Consider the following 19,500-nt stretch of genomic DNA (forward strand, 5'->3'; position numbering starts at 1 on the left):
GCCGACACGGACGTCTCCGAGCTGGAGACGTATTGATTTAGAAGAAGCCTACGCGTCGCGTTGTGACCCGCATCACCCGACTCCTCCATTGGCACTGGTGGAGGGGTTGTGTTTTGGGCGAGTCGGATAATTTCCCTAACAACAGTGGGTTTGTTTTGGGGTTGTTTTTTTTTTGTTGTTTTTTTTTTTTTTTTTAATTTGTACATGGACTCTCACCTTTTGTGGATTAAAAAGCACTGATTCAAAAACACTTCGTAGCGTGCGTCTCCATTGCCAATCACAGGTGGACTGGGTGCACCAGCCGTGGAGGGGAACACGCCCTGGATTGGGTTTGCAAGTGGGTTGGTTTTTGGTCATTTTTTACCTAAATGTGGAGCTGTTGAGGCTGGGAGAGATCACTTGGCTCTTGTACAGCCTGATCCCAGGCAAACTGAGCTCTCAAGCATCCAGATCGGTCTGACAGCCCTTGGTGAACCATCATCTCCATCTCCAGTGTGGTGTAGTGGGAGCTGGGGGCTTTGTCGTGTGAGTTATTTTGCGGAAGTAACGCAGGACGTGAGGAGCGGGGCTCAGGCTGGATCCCGTGCGGGATTTTCTCCCGGGAAAAAAAAAAAAAGGGAAAATGTTTAAGAAAGTCATCTTTTGCTTCACACGGCGTGTTTTGATCTGCTGTTTTTGGGTTTCCAAGGGGGTATCCAACAAGGGTTTCCAAACCCCTTGATTTTGGAAGACCTCATCCATGGGAAGGAAGGTGTCAGTCATGCTGGAGGAATTCTTTGGTGAAGACCAAAGCCTTGACATGGGACCGCCCCCCACCCCACTTTCCCTTTGAAGGGGGTCTGTGTGTCTCTGGAGCCCACCTCCCCACCATCCTGGGAGGGTGACCAAGCCCATGGCTGCAGGGCTGGACCATGGGTCCTGGCAGCCAGAGAAGTCCCTCGCTCAGGCAGCGTGTGCCCCAACGCACCCCACAGGAGGCAAAAGGACAGAGTAACTCCCCTTCAGAGACACAGAGGTGGGTTTAAACCCCCTTAGATGGGAATGAACTGCGGTCAGTGCTTTCAACATCGGGTTAATATACAGAAGGATGGTGGGGAGCTTCTTTTTCTCCCGTCTACCAAGTTTGGGTTAAAATGGCGTCTGACTATTTTTTTTGACGTATTTTTATAATTTAAGGTGTTTACCCTTTCATCAGACCTCCTGTACCCAGCACCAACTCCAAAGCCGTACCAAGTGTTTAAAGCCACCCACAATAAGTGGTTCTGCTGCAGTAGATCCTTTTCCTGCCTACGTTCCATGGATGTGGGAAACTCGTGACTCTGTCGCCGGGATCGCCTCCCCCTCTGATGACATGTTTTCAGATGAGATGTGTGCTCCGTCAGCAAGAGCCTGGTGCTCCCTCCCTCCGTCCTTGTTAAGAGGCTGTGGAGCTGGATCTTTCCATGTTTGTCTTCTCCATCTGGACCAGGAGGTGGAGGGGTCCTGTAGGATCCTAGTGGTGGGGGACCAACATGGGTAGGAAGCACAAGAACCGTCGCAAAAATAGCTTTACAGTAACTAAGAACTTGAAGTCTCTCCAACCTCTATCCCCATGGAGAGGAGCTCCAGGTGGGCTCAGGAGCTGAGGCCACATGCGATGCTCCTCAGTCTGGGCATCCTGGGCTGGGACCAGTTAAGGCAGCTCTTAGGGGCATCTTATGACCAGAAATGAGGTGCAAAGAGGGTTTATTTTTATCCCTTGTTATTTTCTAGAGCCCTTGAGACAGAGAACAGTGGTGTCCACCATCCTTCAAAGCCCCATCAGGGCCAGCCAAGCAAACTTACAGGGGTTCAGACCAGTTTCCTGCCTTTGAGGTTAAATTTTCCTCCTCTTGGAGCTTCCTGCTCGATAATAAAAATCTCCCGGCCCATATATCAGCCCTTCCAGCGTGGTGGGAAGGTGTTTTGATTTTCCCCTCCATTAAGTACACAACGGCTCTCTTAATAGAAGAGGAGAAGGTACCTGCAGTGTCGGGAGCGGCGGCCGTGCGCCTGCCTCCTCGCTTCACGGCTCGTTGGCACTGTAACCCCTAATGGCTCCAGTGGAGCTGTCGCCAGCTACAAATTAATGCTCCTGCCTGTGCCTGGGGACAACAGAAGGAAAAGCAGCTACTGGCCATCAGCCCCGGCGTGGTTTTGTGCTGGGACGCTGCCTCTGCGCGAGGTGTTCTCACTGCTCGCTACACTGAATTTGGGATTTATGAGCGGGATCAGGCCCTTCAGCAGCACCTGGTGCTGCTTTCGAAGAGTCCTGGGCCAGGAGTAGATCAGTGGAGTCGTCTCGGGAGAAGGATGGAGCAGAGCAGCCTTTCTCCTGCTCCCAGGAGGAGGAACCATGCTGTGCCCGCTTGGTCCTTTGCCCAATGCTCGCCCCATCCCATGGAAGGTGTCCTCCTCAGCCCCACGTCCCACCTTAGCCCTCCCGAGCACCCATGTGCTCGGTGCGGAGCGGGGTGCCCGCTGCCACCCTCCCTTCCAACCTGAGCCCACTGGAGGGCAGCAGCACCCTGTCCAAGGCACCCACTCTTCGAAGCACCAGCATCCCGCATCTGTCCAGCGAAGTTGGTACCCCTCGACTCACGCTGCCACCCAATGGTGAGTAGAGGTGTCCCTGGGGTTCCTTGGAGACCAGTGCAGTGCAAAACAGGGCATAAAAAGTATTTTAAATCTATATATCCTGTGCTGTGCTTATGGGGGAAGTGGGCAAGTAACAAAGCCAAGCATTGCGGTGCAGCGTCCTCTGGGGTAGAGCACCCTGAGCTCGTAGCAAGCTCCATCCATCCAGTAAAGGAAGGGGTGAAATTTTGCTGGGAGCACTGGGAGCACCCATCCTGCTCCTACAAGCTGGCCTTCGGGCCCCACTGGGGCTGCACTGGGGTGGAGGGGAGGAACTTGCTCCCCTGGGCTGATCCCAAAAGCTTTGCCAAGGTGGTCTCTGAGATTTATATGGCCTTCTCGCAGCTTGGAGATGCTAAAGCCCTCCTGCGTGGCCTTGCATGGCAGCAGACAGTGCTGGGAGGTCCATCAGACAAGAGGTCACAAGAGAAAGGCTGTGCTGGAGGGATGTGAAGCCACCGGGACAGCAGAGCCAGGTGGGTCAAGGCTGGGCTTCAGCGTCAAGTCATTGGGGGCTGCAAGGGAAAGACCAGCAGGTCCAGGAGCTGGTGGAGATGTAAGCTGGCAGTGTTACACTAGAGGGCAGAGTCGGTGCATGCTGAATCCTGCTCCTCACAGTCCGGCCAGCCCTTCGTCACCCCAAGCCACCCCAGCACAGGGTAGGATGCTGCTCAAGTCCCAAATTGTCACATACCCCCATGCACGTAGCTCCGTGCAAACCAATCTACATGCTCGCACCCAGTCAGCTCTTGCTCCAGCAATTGCCTTGATGCTGCCCGACAGCAAGTCTTCTTGCATCTGCCCAGTGGGCCAAGTGCTGCTGGGAGAGGAGGGAAGGTGACCTGTCACCAGCAGGGACCTGCCAGGCACCTGCCTGTCCCCAGGGCCCGTCATCCTCAGCTGCTTCCTACCAGGGACAAAAACGGTGGCTGAAGATACCCGTCCTCCCCATCCCCATGTGGTCCCTGGGGAGTGCTCAAGCACCTTCCCATGCATGGGAACATCTCCTATGTGGGAGCAGGTCAAACCTGGCCCAGAGAGGACCTGGTCTGGCAGCAGGGCAGGGGTGGAGAGGGGACTTCTTTTGATCCCTTATTGCCTATTTTCTGTAGGACACGAGTGTTTTAGAAGGGTCTGCGCTCTACAGTCCAAAAGACGATGGGGGAGGATGCTGGTCCTGTACTGGATTCATCCCAAAACTTGTCCTGAGATGTTATGGATCACCTTTTCTAAGCTAGTAGCTTCCACACAGTCTCCCCCTTCCTTATTTTAATCTGCAAAAATTTTGACCCTGGACAGAGTCCAAAGCTGCCCCACTCCAGGATTTGCATCCCCATAAGAGGAGCTGCCTCTGACCACCTCTTTGCAATAGCAGCAACAACCTCTTCGCAATTTGCAATAGATGGGAAAGTTTCCACTGCAGCACAAAACTGCACTGGCACAGGAGTCGGAGGCCAGACTAGGCATGTAGGACCTTTGCAGGCTGCAGGTTGCACTGGGAGGCCAGTCTGGATCTACACCAAGCAATGAGGTCAAGACAGCCATGCTATGGGGCAAGGAGATCATGCTGTGATGAAGGAGGGTCATGCTGTGGAGCAAGAGGACCATGCCAGGAGGCAAGAATGTCATGCTATGGAGCAAGGGGGTTATGCTATCGGTCAAGAACATCATGCTATGGCACAGTGGGGTCGTGCTATCAACTAAGAGTCATGCTGTGGGTCAAGGGTGTTGCTCTACAGAGCAAGAGGGTCATGCTATAGAGGAAGGTAGAGATGCTACAGGGCAAGACAGTCACGCTATGGGGCAATGGGAGTCATGCTGTGGGGGAAGGAGGCTTTCAGGGTCCTGGTACTCAGTGGGGATCCCTCACGGCTTGGAGCAAGCCCAACTGGTGTGACCTCGCCCTGCATGGCTGGAGGCAGCAGCCGGGCCAGGCGAGGGTTTGCCCTTGCGTTGAGCCAAACCAGCAGCCTGCATGACCCTCCAGGAGCCGTGGGTCCTGCTCAACTCCTGAGGACCAGAGGCAAATAAACCCTGCAGCATACAGAGGGACCCTTCTCTGTAGCACCCAGGGGCAATAAATCAGAGAATCATAGAACGGTTCAGGTTGGAAAGCCCCTTGAAATGCAAACCAGTGCTGTGGGGCGCATCTCCCTGCTCTGCCTCTTCCTTCTTTCTCTCCTGCCATGGAGCAACTCCTGTGGTGTCCCTAGACTCTCCCAACAAACCCAGCCTATTTTTTTTCCCCATCTCAGCAGCAGTCCTCCTCTTTTTCCCCTGCAGTCACGAAGGGCCTCCTTCGCCAGGGCCCAGTCTTTAATGGGAAGCACAGAACTGAGCCGTTCGGAAATGGCTCCTGAATCTTTAATAAAGCAAACATTGCCTGGGCCATAAACATATGATGACAGCAACAGAGGCTCTCAAGCTTATTGCCTGGCCGCTAGTTCTTTACTTAACTCTGCCATAATGGCTTTAATAGCCCGGGAGGGAGCTGAGGTGAAAGTCCTATTAAAAAATGTATTTCCGAATTTAATTGAGGCTCCATCTGTGGGGAAAGACAGAGAAGAGGTCGCTCCACAAGAGAGCTATGAAAAAAAAAAAAAACCAAAACAGCTCTTTCCACCTTCCCCTGTTCCTGCCCTGCCTGGTTAGTGCCCAGCAGCAAATCCCACCCCAGCCAGTGGCCCTTGGGGACGTAGGACCTTCAGAGCCTTCCCTCCCTGGGGAGGATCACGAGCCCCTTGAGACTGTCCCTTGCATGAGAGGGGGCACCCCCATTTGTGATGCATCCCCTCTGGCTTTGCAGGGTTGTCCCCTTTACAGTCAGCCAGGACAAGTGGATATGGTCCACAAAGCCCACCAGCATGTACAGGCAGCAACACCATCCATACTGGGCAGCATTGGCTGCCTGTGCTCTGTGGTGGCCTCGTCAGAGGTGTGGCCTTGTCAGAGGTATGCCCTGGGCGATTGACCAGACTGTGTCCCCACCCATCTGACCTGCACATGGCCCTCCAGCTGTTCCCCAGTCTGTCATAGAATCATAGAATGGTTTGGGTGGGAAGGGATCTTAAAGATCATCTCGTTCCATCCCGCCATGGGCAGGGACACCTCCCACTAGACCAGGTTGCTCAAAGCCCCGTCCAACCCAACCTTGTCCAGCTATCCCCACAGGTTCCTAGACACCTGGTCCCGTGTATGTACACATATGCATGCACATACACATCGGCATCATCAATCTATTTGCCCCAGCCCCATCAATATCCATTCATCCATCCACCCAGCTATTCATTCACCTCTATCAGGCTATCTATCCACCTACCTACCTATTTATCCATCTATCTATCCATCCATCTACCTATCCATCATTCAGCCTGTCCATCTATCTATCTATCTCTCCATCCATCTCTCCATTCATCTATCTACCAGCCCATCTATCCACCTATCTACCCGTCCATCTACCCATCTATCTACCTATCAGTCTATCTAAATATCTATCCACCTCTCTATCCTTCCATTGATCCATCTGTCCATCTATCTATCTCTCCATCTATCCTGTCACCCAGCACTGAGCTTTTCTCCATCCAGGGAAGCTTTGTGCGTTGAGACCTTTGCAGCTTTTTAAAGAGGTCACTGGGGATGAGCCCAACACTCCAGACTGAGACATCCCCATGTCCTGGATCACCACTGTTTGGGGCTAGACAACCTGAGATAGAGTTATTTCTTCCCAGAGAAGTGTCTATTGGAAGATGGATGAATAAGGGGACAAACAAACAAGAAAGCAGCCAGACGGCAGATAGGGAAAGGAGGAACGAAAGAGGAAACGGTTGGGATCAGGTCGGGAGACATCCCTGTCTGCTCGAACCATGCCAGCGCGTGGGCTCACAAACAGCCACTCTAATTAGTGATGAAGAAGAGAGGTTGGGAGAGGAGGAATTCACTCCTTCCTCCACCCTCTTCCTGTGTCCCCTCCTGGCGAGCATCACCCTGAGTCAGCAGATCTGCCGAGGTCACGCCACCCGCTCTATTAATTGGATTAATAAAGATGTACGTCATTGAGGTAATTACCCGCTAATTGGGGATGACAAGGTTGTCAGGGTTTGTCCCTCGAAGGGACAATTTCCCGTCCCCGGCCCTCCCCTTTCCCAACACGCACCGAGTCAATCACATTAATTAAAAATCAGAGAGTCCATAACCTTGCGCTTGCCAAGCCCTGGGGAAATTGCTGCCTCCGGAGCCGTGCAGCAGGGCAGGGTGGTGGCATCTGCTACCTCCGGCCACCGGCTCAGCTGGTGGCACCCAGGCAGTGAGTCAGAGAGGTCTCAAAGGTCCTTTCTGCCTCCCTCATTAGCCCCTTGCGGATGCTGCAAGGTGCCAAGAAGAGACACATGGATGCTGCAATCAGGGTCAATGAACGCATTGATGTGCAGCACCTCACATGCCATAGTACCCAGGAATATGAGACACCCGACTTTTCAAAAGAAAACCAAACTGCAACTCCCCCCATAACACACAGGTAAATCTTTCAGACAAGGAAATGCTCATTGGAAATGTTTTGTTAAAAGAAAAAAATAATAAAAGTTCCCCGAGGAAAAATCTCAGCTTGATGATATCTCGGTGATGAAATGTCTCCATCCTGCCAAAACTTTCCCTGCCCTTTCCCTGCAGCGAATCCCTGCTGTCAGCCGCTGGCTGGAAACCTTCTCTGTCTCTCCCTGAACTCCTGCTTTGGTGGGGATGTCCAGCATAAGGCCAAGCCCGTTCCCCTGCATGGCCAGGATGCCTCAGGGCAGCCCAGTGCTGAGCCCTGCACACCTGGATGCTGAATCCTGCAAGCTTCGTGCTGTGCCCTGATGCTCTGCACAGCTGGATGCTGAGGTGTGCTGTGCTGGCGATGTGTCCTACATGGGGATGAGGAGCCTTGCACAGCTGGATATGACTCTGGCACGGCTGGTTGCTGAGCTCTGCACATGTGGATGTTGTGAGGCCTGATTCTGAGATGTGCATGGGCTGGTGCTGAGTCTCACACAGGCATGAAGAGCCTGGCACATCTGGATACTGAGCTTTGCACATGTGGGTGCTGCCCAGAGGGTGCTGAGTCCTATCCAGGGATGGGGAGGCTTGTACAGCTGGATACTGAATCCTGCACAGCTGGATGCTGAGCTCAGCATAGGGATCCATAGCCTAGGCACAGCTGGATATTGAATTTAGCACAGCTGAATGCTGAGCCCTGCACATCTGGATGCTGCACAGCCTGGGAGGGACACAAGTGCAATGAGATTGCACGGTCTCAACACCACTGCAGCCCTGGAGTGCTGAGATTCGGGGATTGGATAACGAACTAAGGCTTAACGGCGAGGCAGGGGGAGGGCTGTTCCCACGGCGGGATGACAGTAATGAAAATGGCCGAGGGGCTTCGTGGGGAATCAGTCCTGCCAAAAGCACCATGATTGCCACAGTTTTGTTTTCACTGTTAAGGAAGCAACAAAATTAGCAGCAGAGGGAAAGCAGCGGGCTATAGTGGGATGTGAGTAAAACCAGCGAGTCACCGCCTGGCAAGGCTCAAAAATTAATAGCAGGTGGTGGGACCCAGAGGGTTGGGGGGTTCGGTGTCTGTCCCCCCAGTGGGAACAGCTGGTTGGACTGGGAGGGTGCTTCGGGGCTCTGAAAAACAGAGAACAGAGTTGCATGGCTTGAAGGGACCCTGGAGGGATGCTTTGTGTAGACTCAGCTTAGCCCTGCACAAAAATTTGGCTTTTCCCATGTCTAGTCATCCTGGCCCTCCAGCTGAGCCCCCCAAATCTCTTGTGCTGTTGCTTCCTCGGAGAAGTCTGGTTGATGGAGAGGGGAAACTGAGGCACGTGGGGTCAGCTGGAGCGGCTGGGTCTGCCCCTGCCCCTTATCTTCTCTAATCGCCAGGTTGAGAGATGGGAGGTGGCGTTTCCTCAGCTGCTTATGCGATATAACCAAATCATTTAATCCTCGCTGAGCCGAAATCAACCTCCCCGCCCAGGCCCCGTAGTGTGGAGAACACAGATATATTAAAGTGCATATTAAATTGCTTGAACAGCCATTAAAAATTGCCATATATGTGTAATGCTACTCAGCTAATGTTTCTACAGAGACTTGAACTTCTTAATTACCCTATTTGGGCCGTCTTTACTTTCTCCTGACTTTTTTTTTTTTTTGTGGTCTTTTATTTAAACCAGACTGAGGCCAACATGATTATTTCTCCGATTTAAAAGCAAGCTGTAGCCGGTGGTGGCATCTTCACTGCAGCCTTTTCCCTTCCCTATTCCCAGCAAAAAGCTGCAGGTGTCCTGCCGTGCTGACATTATCTCCACCAAAAGCCAACAGAAAGGAATGGGAAAAGGAACCTGGGAAAGTGGGAAAATCACCAAGCTGAATTTCTGTCATAGAATGGTTTAGGTTGGAAGGGACCTTGAAGATTATCTGGTTCCAAACCTTCTGCCATGGGCAGAGACACCCTACCCTAGTTCCAGGACAGCTATAACGGATGATGTATCAGAAGATTTGAAAGAAGGTTTTTTAATTCCCCCCACTGAGGATCTGGCAGCTCAAAGGGGACTGGGCTCTCCTCTCCGTGTTTCCCTCCGTGGCAAGAAAGGCAAACAATGAAGACATGATCAGAGCAAAGAGATTAGCGCAGGCTCAGGAAGCCGTCAAGCGAAGGCTCATCCCCAAAGGATGCGCCAGTGTGCCCTGGAGAAAAGGCAAATAGTGAAGAACCAGGAACGATGCTTCCCCCAGATCCCTCTGGGGACACCTGCAGAGGAGGAGGAGGCCAGCGGGATGTCACAGGGCCCATAATGTCCCCCATCTCTGCTTTTTAACCCCAGAGCTGCTTTGTGAGAGCTCTGGTATAAGTAGGGCAGGAGGCGCTGAGCCGAGGCTGGCGGGTGCGGAAGGAGAGTGATTACCCGAGCGATAAATCAGCAGCGCGGGGCTGATGATATAATAATGGCAATATGATGTCATCTCAATCCTGCCCATTGATTTTTTTTTTCTTTCTGTCTGTCTTTTTTTTTTTTTTTCCCCTCGGTGAACTGGCTTTTCCCATCCATTACCCTGCCCAAGCCCACGCCGAAGCTGCTGCTGCGGCTCTTTATACCCGGAGTTATCGATTAAGCCCCAACGCCGCACTACAGTGGCAAAGAGTCGTGCTTGTGCGGGTGTAGCACCCTGGGGGTCCCCTCACCAGGGACACCCTCGCTGAGGCACCGGGATGCTCCTCGTGAGCTGTCAGAGAAGCCCAGTTCGTCTCCGAAACCTTACCCACAGAGAACAGGAGAGTCTTTGCTGGGATTTTGTGCAATCCTTGGTCCACGAGCCGCAATCTTCCTTTTGTCCTGCCCTTGCTCTTCCTTCCCTTCTGCTGCTGCAGGTGAGAAAGAAACAGCTCCCAGCCCTAACAGGCAGCATCTCAAGGCATGTCTAGGGGAAGAGGAGATGGGAAAATGGAAGTAAATCAGTGCATCCCCTTGGTGGAGGCATTTATAACATCCTCAAGCCCTGGTTGGGGGTTTGGGCATCCACAATTTAGCAGGACCTGACTTATTTCATAGTTCTCCTGACTGGGGCTGCAGGTTTTAGCCCTGCTGTCCACCCTTCCCCATCCCTTTGAGTGAACATTCCCCATCCAAATCCAGGTCAAGGTCCACACTGCACTGACAGCCATAGCTGCTGCCCCGTGCCGCGTGGAAGAGGAACCCCACCACCTTCCCCATTGCCCTGCAGCATCCTCCAAGGGAGGATTTTCCCAATCCTAGCATCCAAGCTTCAGCAGGGAAAGTACCAGGCAAGCTGGCTCCTGTGGAGCAGACGTGTTTCCATCAGAAATGTAAGGACAAGCATTAATCCTTGGGCTCCGCAGAGTCCGGCTCTGCCAAGCACAGGCACAGGCTCAAGGCAGAGACTCACTCCCCAGCATGATCCCTGACCCATTGCCTTCTCCCAGCCCCACCACCCCTCTCCGCCACCCCACAGTCTGTCTCCCCACCTCAGGGATGGAGGGCAGAGCTGACTCCCCCCCACTCTTAGATCAGGCTCTCCAAGGGGACAAGACCCATCGCACAACAGGAACGCTACACGGGAGACTTTCAAATTAAAAATCTGGAATTAAAAACAGGGATGTGAAAATGCTTTCTGGATGGTTTGCAAGCACCGAAACCACACGCCAAGCCCCAGGGATCCTGTGGGGTGAACTCCACCAGGACGTCCCTGCTTCCCTGCAGCCCAGCTCCTCCTGTTCCTGTCCCTGTCCTCGTCCCCAGGCTTTCCGAGCCTCGGTGAAGGGCTGCAGATACCAAGCTCACCTGGGGAACTGAAAAGTGGTGAGCAAGGAGCAGCTGATGGATCAGCCGAGCTGCTGCCAGCAATTTCATGCAGGGTAAATCCATTTATCACCCCGGCATGAGGAGGAGAGCCACGAGCAGCCAGCAGATGAGCACATCTGTCACTGGCGGGCAGGGGGGGGACTCCAGGGCCTCCCCTGTACCAGAAAACCCTGGGCAATATCACCGTTCCCAGGGAGAGGTGCTCGGTTGGGGTGTCACAGCTTGTGATGCCCCCTGAGCCTTCATCGTCCTCCCTACCTTGGGACAACACCGATGCCGACAGTGGAGATGGAAATGGGATTTCACATGAGCCAGTACCGCAGCTGATGCTGTTGAGGGCGGTGTAAATCAGTAGGCTGGGGAGGGACAACGGTGTCATGCCACAGATGGGTGGCTCAAGGGCTCCTGGGTTGCCCTCAGGGTTCAGGGCTGGTGTACCCAAGGGAGCACCCAAGGCTGAGCAAGGTCTTTTGAGACTTGTCTCTCCCTGATGGGTGACAGGCAGGTTGTCCATGGCAAAGTGCTGCACAGGACTCTCCACTCTGTAGCATCTTTTTCCTGGCAGTGGTTTCTCGGCCCCTTTTCTCCTGGAGCTCACCCAGATCCCACTAAAATAAATAAATAAATAAATAAATAATAGCAGCACGTAGAGTTTTGGGATGCATCTCCTTGCCCCTTCAAGTGTTGTCCTGTCCTTTTCCCTCGCTCTCCGTTGCTGTAGTGGGCTCCGATTTCCCTCCCTCCCTGGACAGCCTCCAAGGGACAGGTTCGGAGCCAGATGGGCACAGGATGAGCACGCTGGAGCCCCCATCCAGCAACATCTGAGCAAATTCCCCACCAGCTCTGTGTGTGTGTGTGTACCCACACAGAGCGCACGCTTGCAACATGCCATGAACAGAGCTTTGTTCCAGGTGCGCACGTGGGGCCGCCATCCATCTCCGAGCGTGCAAACGCGCCCCATTTTTGTGCATGTGGGAAGATGCTGTGAGGGCAAATCCACATGCAGATGCTCTGGTGCAGCCCATGGGCCCCTTGGTGGGGTATTTTTGTGGATCCACCATTGCCCCACACACCGGTGGGGTGCAGGGGGTTACAGCACGTGTGGCTTTAAGAGGAAGCTGTGTTTCGCAGAGTTAGCACTTTGTAGCGTGTAATGTTAAGGCTGCAGTGGGAATTGCTCTCTGATATTGAACAGGTAAATAAAGCAAAGCTTGGAAAAAGCCTTTAGAAATGGGCTGTGCGCGTGCGAGGCAGCCTTCCCTGGGGTGTCCTTAACCCGCAGCCCTCCTCTTCACCCTGAGACCACGGTGGGGGGCTGCCAGCCCCACAGCAGGGAGGCCCAAGCAACCCTCAATCCTCTTAACCCTTTCCTCATCCCTCTGCATCCTGAGAGCATAAAGTGCCCATGCAAGACTCAGACCGGAGAGTGCAAGACCAGAGAGGTCCAGCTCAACGGGATGGTGACGACCAGGAATGGTCCTAGAGACCTGCACACCCTTGGACCTCCCCATGTGCCCCCCATGGAGCTGCTTTGCTTTGGGACCAGCTTCAAAGGGGGCACAAATTCAGGATTTCAGAGACCAGAGCACATCCAACACAGCGCTGTGTCCTGCGGCACCATCACCAAGGGCCAGAGGTGTGTAAAACCCCTTCCTGCAACTGAGGTGCGGGGTAGGGATGAACCCCACTTCCCAGAGTATGCAATAACAGAAGGGGGTCTTTTTGGGGGGGAACCCTGCTGGGAAATGAATCCCAGCATCCCGCCCTCTCCTCATTAGCAACCCCACTCGTGTTGTCCTCCATTTGAGCCCTCCCCGCAGGGTCTTTACCTTGTCCCCATCCCTGCTTAACTCAGGGCTCACCGCGAAAACCAGAAAGGATTTTTGTGGCATGACCAGATTTGCACGGATTGAAGCCAGAAGAGACTGGACAGTGTCCCCGCAATGTCACCATACATGTGCCACCACTCGTATTCCTGCAAACCCCCAACCCCCAAAACCCAAAGGCAGAGATGTCCCAGGCTCCTGCCCCAGTCCTACATTTATGGAGTGGCAGTGGGCTCATCCCCACGCTCCTCCCTTTCCGATTCGATCCCCCCCTTTCTCCACGATCCTACCTGGTTGTAAAACGGTTACGTCTCCGCTGAAAGGGATTCGCGGCCGATAATATATCAGTTTTTTCACCTCCCCTCGGGGATCCATTTGCAGCATTATTGCTGTCAGGTAGATGGCTGTTACCACACACCGGGCGGCCCTTACTTGCGACATTTGGACAGATTAACGGTAGGTTTCCTTCAGAAATATTAAATGAAAAGATTATTATTTTTTAAAAGAAAAAAAAAAGAGAGAAAGGGAAAGGGGAAAAAAAAAAAAGATGAAAACCCTAAAGAGCCTGCATAAAACTCCACCTGAAGAAGGAGTTGGGAAATGGAGTCTCTTAATTATGAAAAATTTTTAAAAAATCCCACCTACTCATTCAAGTTATTATTTAGGTATGTCTGTTAAAAACTAACCGACTGGTTTTATCTGGTTGCTTTAAAAAGTGTTTTAATTTGTCAAAAACTTGGAAGTTGAAGCTTTGCATTTTCATTTTCTCATGGAAAACAGGGAGAATTTCAAGAAAAATAAACGTGAATGAGAGAAAACACCACTTGCAGAAAACCCACAGATTTTCATGCCCTTATTACTGAATTTGCAAACTACTTCAGTAGTGCGAAGGGGGTGCAAAAAGTGGCTGATCTGATCCACTCCAGGTTTTGAGGGGCTGAAATCAGAGGTTTTCCCCTGTTTGTGATTGCACCGTGACTTTTCATGGAGGGTGGGAAACACGCTGGATGTGTGCGTGCGTGTCTATATTCACCCTTGGGCAGCTGAGAGCTTATACAGGTCGGTGCAGCAGCGATGGCTGCCTTGGGGCAGGGGACTTTTGTGAATTCACTCTGGGTTTTTCCATCCTAAACCCAAGGGAAATGATGCACCCGTATGTCCAGAGGGAATCGAACACCTTCTCTTCATGTGAGCTCGCTGCTCTCCCTGCCAACGTGCAGCTGCAAGGGCAACCAGCTCAGCAGAACGGGCACAAACCCCACAGGGCTGCCGGTGATGGGTGGGAGGTGAGGGCACATAGAGACCTGATGCCTCTATTTGCCCCAAAAGCACGGGTGCCCACGAGAGAGCTGTCCCACACACATCGTCATGCATGGGATCCCCATGTATGTTTGCGGATGCCATATGTGCATGAGCAGCCCTCAGGAAGGCTGGTGTTTCCTGATTCCTTGGGACCAGGGCATGAGGCATCTTCTCCTCAGATGGAAAGCCCAGGTTCCCGGTGGTCCCAGCTTCTCTGCTTGGCACCCCATGCTGTTTACCAGCTGTTCTCCATCACCCCAGCTCCTGACCTGGTTCCAGCTGAGCAGCTTCACAACAAGGGTCGTCCCAGACCCTCCTGTCCCAAGGAGATGCAGGTTCCATCCATCTGGGCCCCAGGGGAACCAAGCCAGTGATGCAAGAAAAACAAACGCCACATCCTAAACCAACCCTTTTAGAGACCAAAAAGGCATTTGCTGTCTCTAGGGTGATGCACATCAAGGTGGGCTTACTGTAAGGGGCTGGAGCCATGGGGAGAGTTGGCTCTGAGCTTGGCCTCAGGAATACGTATCTTAGCAGAGTCAGATAAGGACTCCACGAGCACCGGAGCTGGTCAATACGCCTCACTGCGATCAATGGGCAAGCAGTAGTAATTACATTTCCAAGATCAAATGGGTGTATAAATGTTCCATCTGGGTAAACGTGCCGTTGGGTGTGTTGTTTTGGGGTTGTTTCTTTTTCCTTTTGTTTCTCCTTTCTGCACATGCTGCAGGCATCTGAGTGGATCCCATCAACTCAAACCAAGCTGCTCTACTAAGGAGCAGGAAAGCCTTGCCATGACACCTAGGGACCACCACCCCAAATCCCGCTGCTCTTCACATGCTGTGAGGACAATCAGCCACGTGCCCTCACCTGGCCTCCTGCAGCCTTGACTGCGATGCACAGCAGAGATGGGGGCAAACGGACAAGAGAAGCTCATGCCTACACCGATGTATCTGCCAGGGTTACAGCATCACTCTGGAGTGCCTGGGCTGGTTCTAACCTCGCATGACTGCCTTCCTACCACCTCCCAGCCTCTCTGAAGACTCTGGCTAAGAGGCTGTGTCTATTTTTTCACCAGTCTAGGGTAGCTGTGTGCTGCCTACGCTGATACACGTGTCTGTGATGTGGACACATCCCAAAGGACCTGATGCATCTCAGCCATTGACCGCGACACCCACTCCTCCACCTCTACCATGCCCCATGGGAGGCTCTGAACCTCCACCCTGCCCTGCAGACCCCTCCGGCTGGCTGCTGGATCCCCTAATTTGTGGGCAAGCAGTACATGGGCATTTGCACCCCCATAATGCTCAGCAGCTGGACATGTCCCCCAGCAGCTCTGCTGGGAAACATCTTCCCCAGCTACCATGTCTCCCTTCCCCTGCCATCCAATGCCAGGCTGTTTTGCACAGCGAAGCAGAAGAAACCTGAGCAGCCTCTGAGGACACAACATAACCACCTGGATCTGTTTCACCCTGCAGATGAGTCCCCAAAGCGTTTATTTCCTTTCCGGATGGTTCAACCCTTTTCTGACACCACTGACCTCCAGGCTGTGAAGGGCCAACAGTAAAGAACCATAGGAGAAGGAGCTGGTTTCTTCCAGCACCAAGTAAGGACCTTTACACAGTTCAGGGAATGGCTGACCCCATCCACGCTGCTCCCCATATCTTCCTTTTTCTTATCCCTGACTTCCTGTACTCGCTTGTGGGCTGCTGCAAGACGGAGACAGCTGGGAGGTGATTCTGGTGGGGTGCAAGGAGCAAAGCCACTCCAGACCATGTGAGACCTCTTTGGGGGAAAAAGGCTAGAGAAGCTGTGAATATCACTTCTGGTGCACAAGGAGACCTGGAAATGTTTTCCTATGATTTTTCAGTGGGGGGAAAAAAAAAGTCCTGTTTTGGCTGCATTTGAGTCTAGAAAGGAGGTTGGAATTTGGGCTAGTTTCAATATTTAGAAAGTCCAGGCTCATTCTTCTGTTGGACAGTATCACAGCACCAGGGCTTTAGTGCTCAGTAAAAGAAGGGCAAATCTTCCCCCTGAGGACAGCAGCGCTGCCTGCGAGCAACCCGGCGCTTTTTTCTTCCCCATCTGCTCATGCACCAGACTGGGACTCTGGTGATCCATGTGTGATGCTCCCTGGTGTCTCAGAGCCCTTGTGTGATGGGTCAGTCACTTCTGTCTCCGTCCTGAAGGTCACATCTCTCTCCACTTTCACAAGAGCACTGGGAGTCCCTGAAGCAGGGACTGTACCGATGCTGGGCTGGCCCCAGAAGTCCTGCTTTATGGGCATGGTAAGGGGTGTCTTGAACCTCTCGCTATCTGACCAAGGTGCTCCTCAGCAGGATGGCAAATTGTCTGATGGACAGATGGCCCCAAGACACTTGCAGAGGGTACACTCCCCCAGGATCTACCTATCCCAGATTTGCTCTCATAGCAGATTCAGGGACAAGTCCACCCCAAATTCCTTGCACTTCTCACTTGCCCTCTTCCTCCCACTCTACCCCTGCCACACACTGGCCACACCATGCTGTGTGTGACATCCCGGCATCCCGGCCCCATGTGGTCTCTGCAGGAGCATCGTCCTTGAGACGTCCCCCAGAAGCTGCTGAGGTGCCAGTTCCTGAGCTGCTGACTTGGTGTGTTGGCTGTACTCATGCACAGAGGCATTTTGGGGCCAGCTTCCCCACCTGGGCCCTGGAGCTGAAATCCAACACCAGGTTGACCCTTGGAAGGAGGATGACCGTCCTGTCCCTGCCAGGGAGGAGTTTTGCTGGGGAGATCTGGGATGCTGCTCCCAGAGCTCCTGTCTGTGGCGTGCTCAGACCAGGCTTTCAAGCTTTCCCACCCATTTTTCAGACCTGCTTGTACCAAGGAAGAGCAGAATGACCCTCATCCTGCACAAAACCCCCTCAGGCCTTGATGGTGTTTAACTAACACTGCCCTCAGTGCCTCTGCCATAATCATTACCACCTCCTTGTACAAGCATCTGCCATAATCATGACCATCTCCTTGTCCAAGCACTGGAATGAGAAGGAAGACCCACAGGGCCAGTAGAGATGGACACACATTTTCCTCTGTTCTTTGGCCAAGGTGAGTCAAACATTTCATAAGCAAAGCTGAGAACAGTCCTCTCATTGCATGTAACAGACTCCAGAACATCCTGTCTGCATGTCCAGGAGCAGCCTGCAGACTCCTCATGGCACTGCTGTGCATGGAGGGAAGAGGGCCCGCCATGGCAAGTGGTATGCTTTACCCAGTGCAGAGGTAAAGCAAAGCTCCCACGTGCTCCTCCATAGAACAAGTTCCTCCTGCTCTCTTGGCTCAGGAGTGAGGAGGAGGAGACAGGAGGAGAGAGGAGGATCCAGCACCCACTGTGCTACACCTGACCCCATGAGAGATGAGGAATTCATGGAAGGATACTTGTAGGCCAGATGCAGCCGTGCTGACAAAGCAAGCCAGGAGAAGCTGAGCTGAGTGACCTGAGTGGCCCCATCCATCCCTCTATCCCTTTCCAACCTCCCAGGAGACAAAACTCTCTGGTGCCTCAACCCCAAGGTGGAGATCAGTGGATCAGAGTCACCTCTTGATTTTCCTCCTGCTCTCTACACCCACCAGACTGCCCCTGCCCTTGGCAGACAGCATGCACCCAAGGACAGAGGAGTTGTTGGCCAGTGCTGTAGGGACATCATGCATTTCAGGTGCCCCGATGCACCAGAACAAGGCCCTCACAGGGCTTCCTCCAACTTGTGTACCACCAACAGCTTTGCCCCATCAGCAAAGCCATCCTCTTTGGGCTGGTGGTGGTGTTAGATCATCAGAAGCACCCTGACACTTCACTGCAGCTCCCCTTTCCGTGCTTAATGCTTCTTCTCTTTGTCCTGTGAATTTTCTTAAACACCATGAACCTACTATTTGCCTAATTCAGCCATAACTTATTGAACAGGGCTACTAATTATATCTCCTTCATGCAGGTGTTTGATGCTTCTGGTAGTGAAATCTCCTCTATGTGGAGGATTGAAAGTGGAGACTGGACAGCTTTCATCCCCACCATCCTGCCGCATGCTGGCGTGAAGAATTCTTCTTTTGTAGAAAACTTTAAATGTCTTTGTCACAAAGACATGCGAACTTTTGGTTTCCTCTTGCAGGAAATGTTTCCACTGCTGGTTATTTCTAGAGAACTGAAAAACTTCATCAAAAGCAGGCGCTTGCCAAGGTAGCTTCCTTTTTTTTTTGTCAGCAGGAGGATTTGAATGGCAGTTTCCGAGCATCTCTGCTTGAAGGGAGCTTTGCAGCAGCTCTTATTTCTCTCTTTTGCCACGTCAAGAAGCCCCTAGTGAAGTGGGGTGCTAAGGAGGGGCACAGTAAGAGACAAGCTCCACTGAGCCGACAAACCGACCAGCACCGGGAATGCAGATGGTGCCGAGTCTTGGCAGCAACGTCTCCCAGGTAGCTCTGAGACTGGCACGAAGCAGATCCCCAGCTCCCAGGCTGATGAACCTAATTGCAAGGGCCCTCTTTGCTAATGAGGTGGAGAGTGGGGGAGAGAGACAGGCTCTTTCCCACAGCGCCACAATCAGCATCATTATAATTCAGACCATCGTGCCTGGCTCCTCTGCTCAAAATCTGGTTGTCATCCCCACATCACCTCCCAAAGAGGAAGAATTTGAAGGACTTACCAAAACCAGGGCCATCACAAACATCTCAGAGCCACAGGACAGGGTGCTGCTGCCCGGATCTGTCAAAAACAGAAACAGAAGAAATAAATGGCCCCAAACCCAGGTGAATTGGGGCAGGCAGGGAGCAACTAAGAAAGAATGAAACCCCAGCAGCTGGCTTGATAACTTCACCCCTTAAGCAGTCACTAAAAAGAGCCCTCACCCTGCAGGCTCCTTCCCCATGTTCCTGCATTGAAGTAATTAGTTTTCACTTCTAAATTATTTTTTTTTCCAGAGCCCAGAAGGTCAGAGTTTAGTACCTCCAAAAATAAAAAATAAAAATAATACTAGTAAAAAAAAAAATCCTCTCTCTGCTTTGCTGGCAGAAAACAGCAGGGGGTGAGGGGTAAGGGAAAAAAATCAATTTGAGCTTGGGTCAGCGGTGTGTGCGAGAGAGACCTTTGGAGCAATGGAGATTAATTTAGTAGGAGAGAGAAGGCAAAGTGGAAAAGCAAGGAGGGGGGAGAGGAGAGAGCCCAGCCCCACTCTAGGGGAGCCAGGGACAGGTTCGGGATGTGCTTGCTCTCTCTTTAATAAGATCCCAGCGTGGCCCAGTGAAATTAATCACTGCTTCGTTAGTACACAGATGCAAAAAATGCCAAGTCAGTTGCTGCACTACAGGAAAAATCTGAAGATCTGCTAGCCTGCTGC

This window comes from Charadrius vociferus, unplaced genomic scaffold, assembly GCF_000708025.1.
Source record: "Charadrius vociferus isolate BGI_N301 unplaced genomic scaffold, ASM70802v2 scaffold393, whole genome shotgun sequence".
In the NCBI taxonomy this organism is placed as follows: Eukaryota; Metazoa; Chordata; class Aves; order Charadriiformes; family Charadriidae; genus Charadrius; species Charadrius vociferus.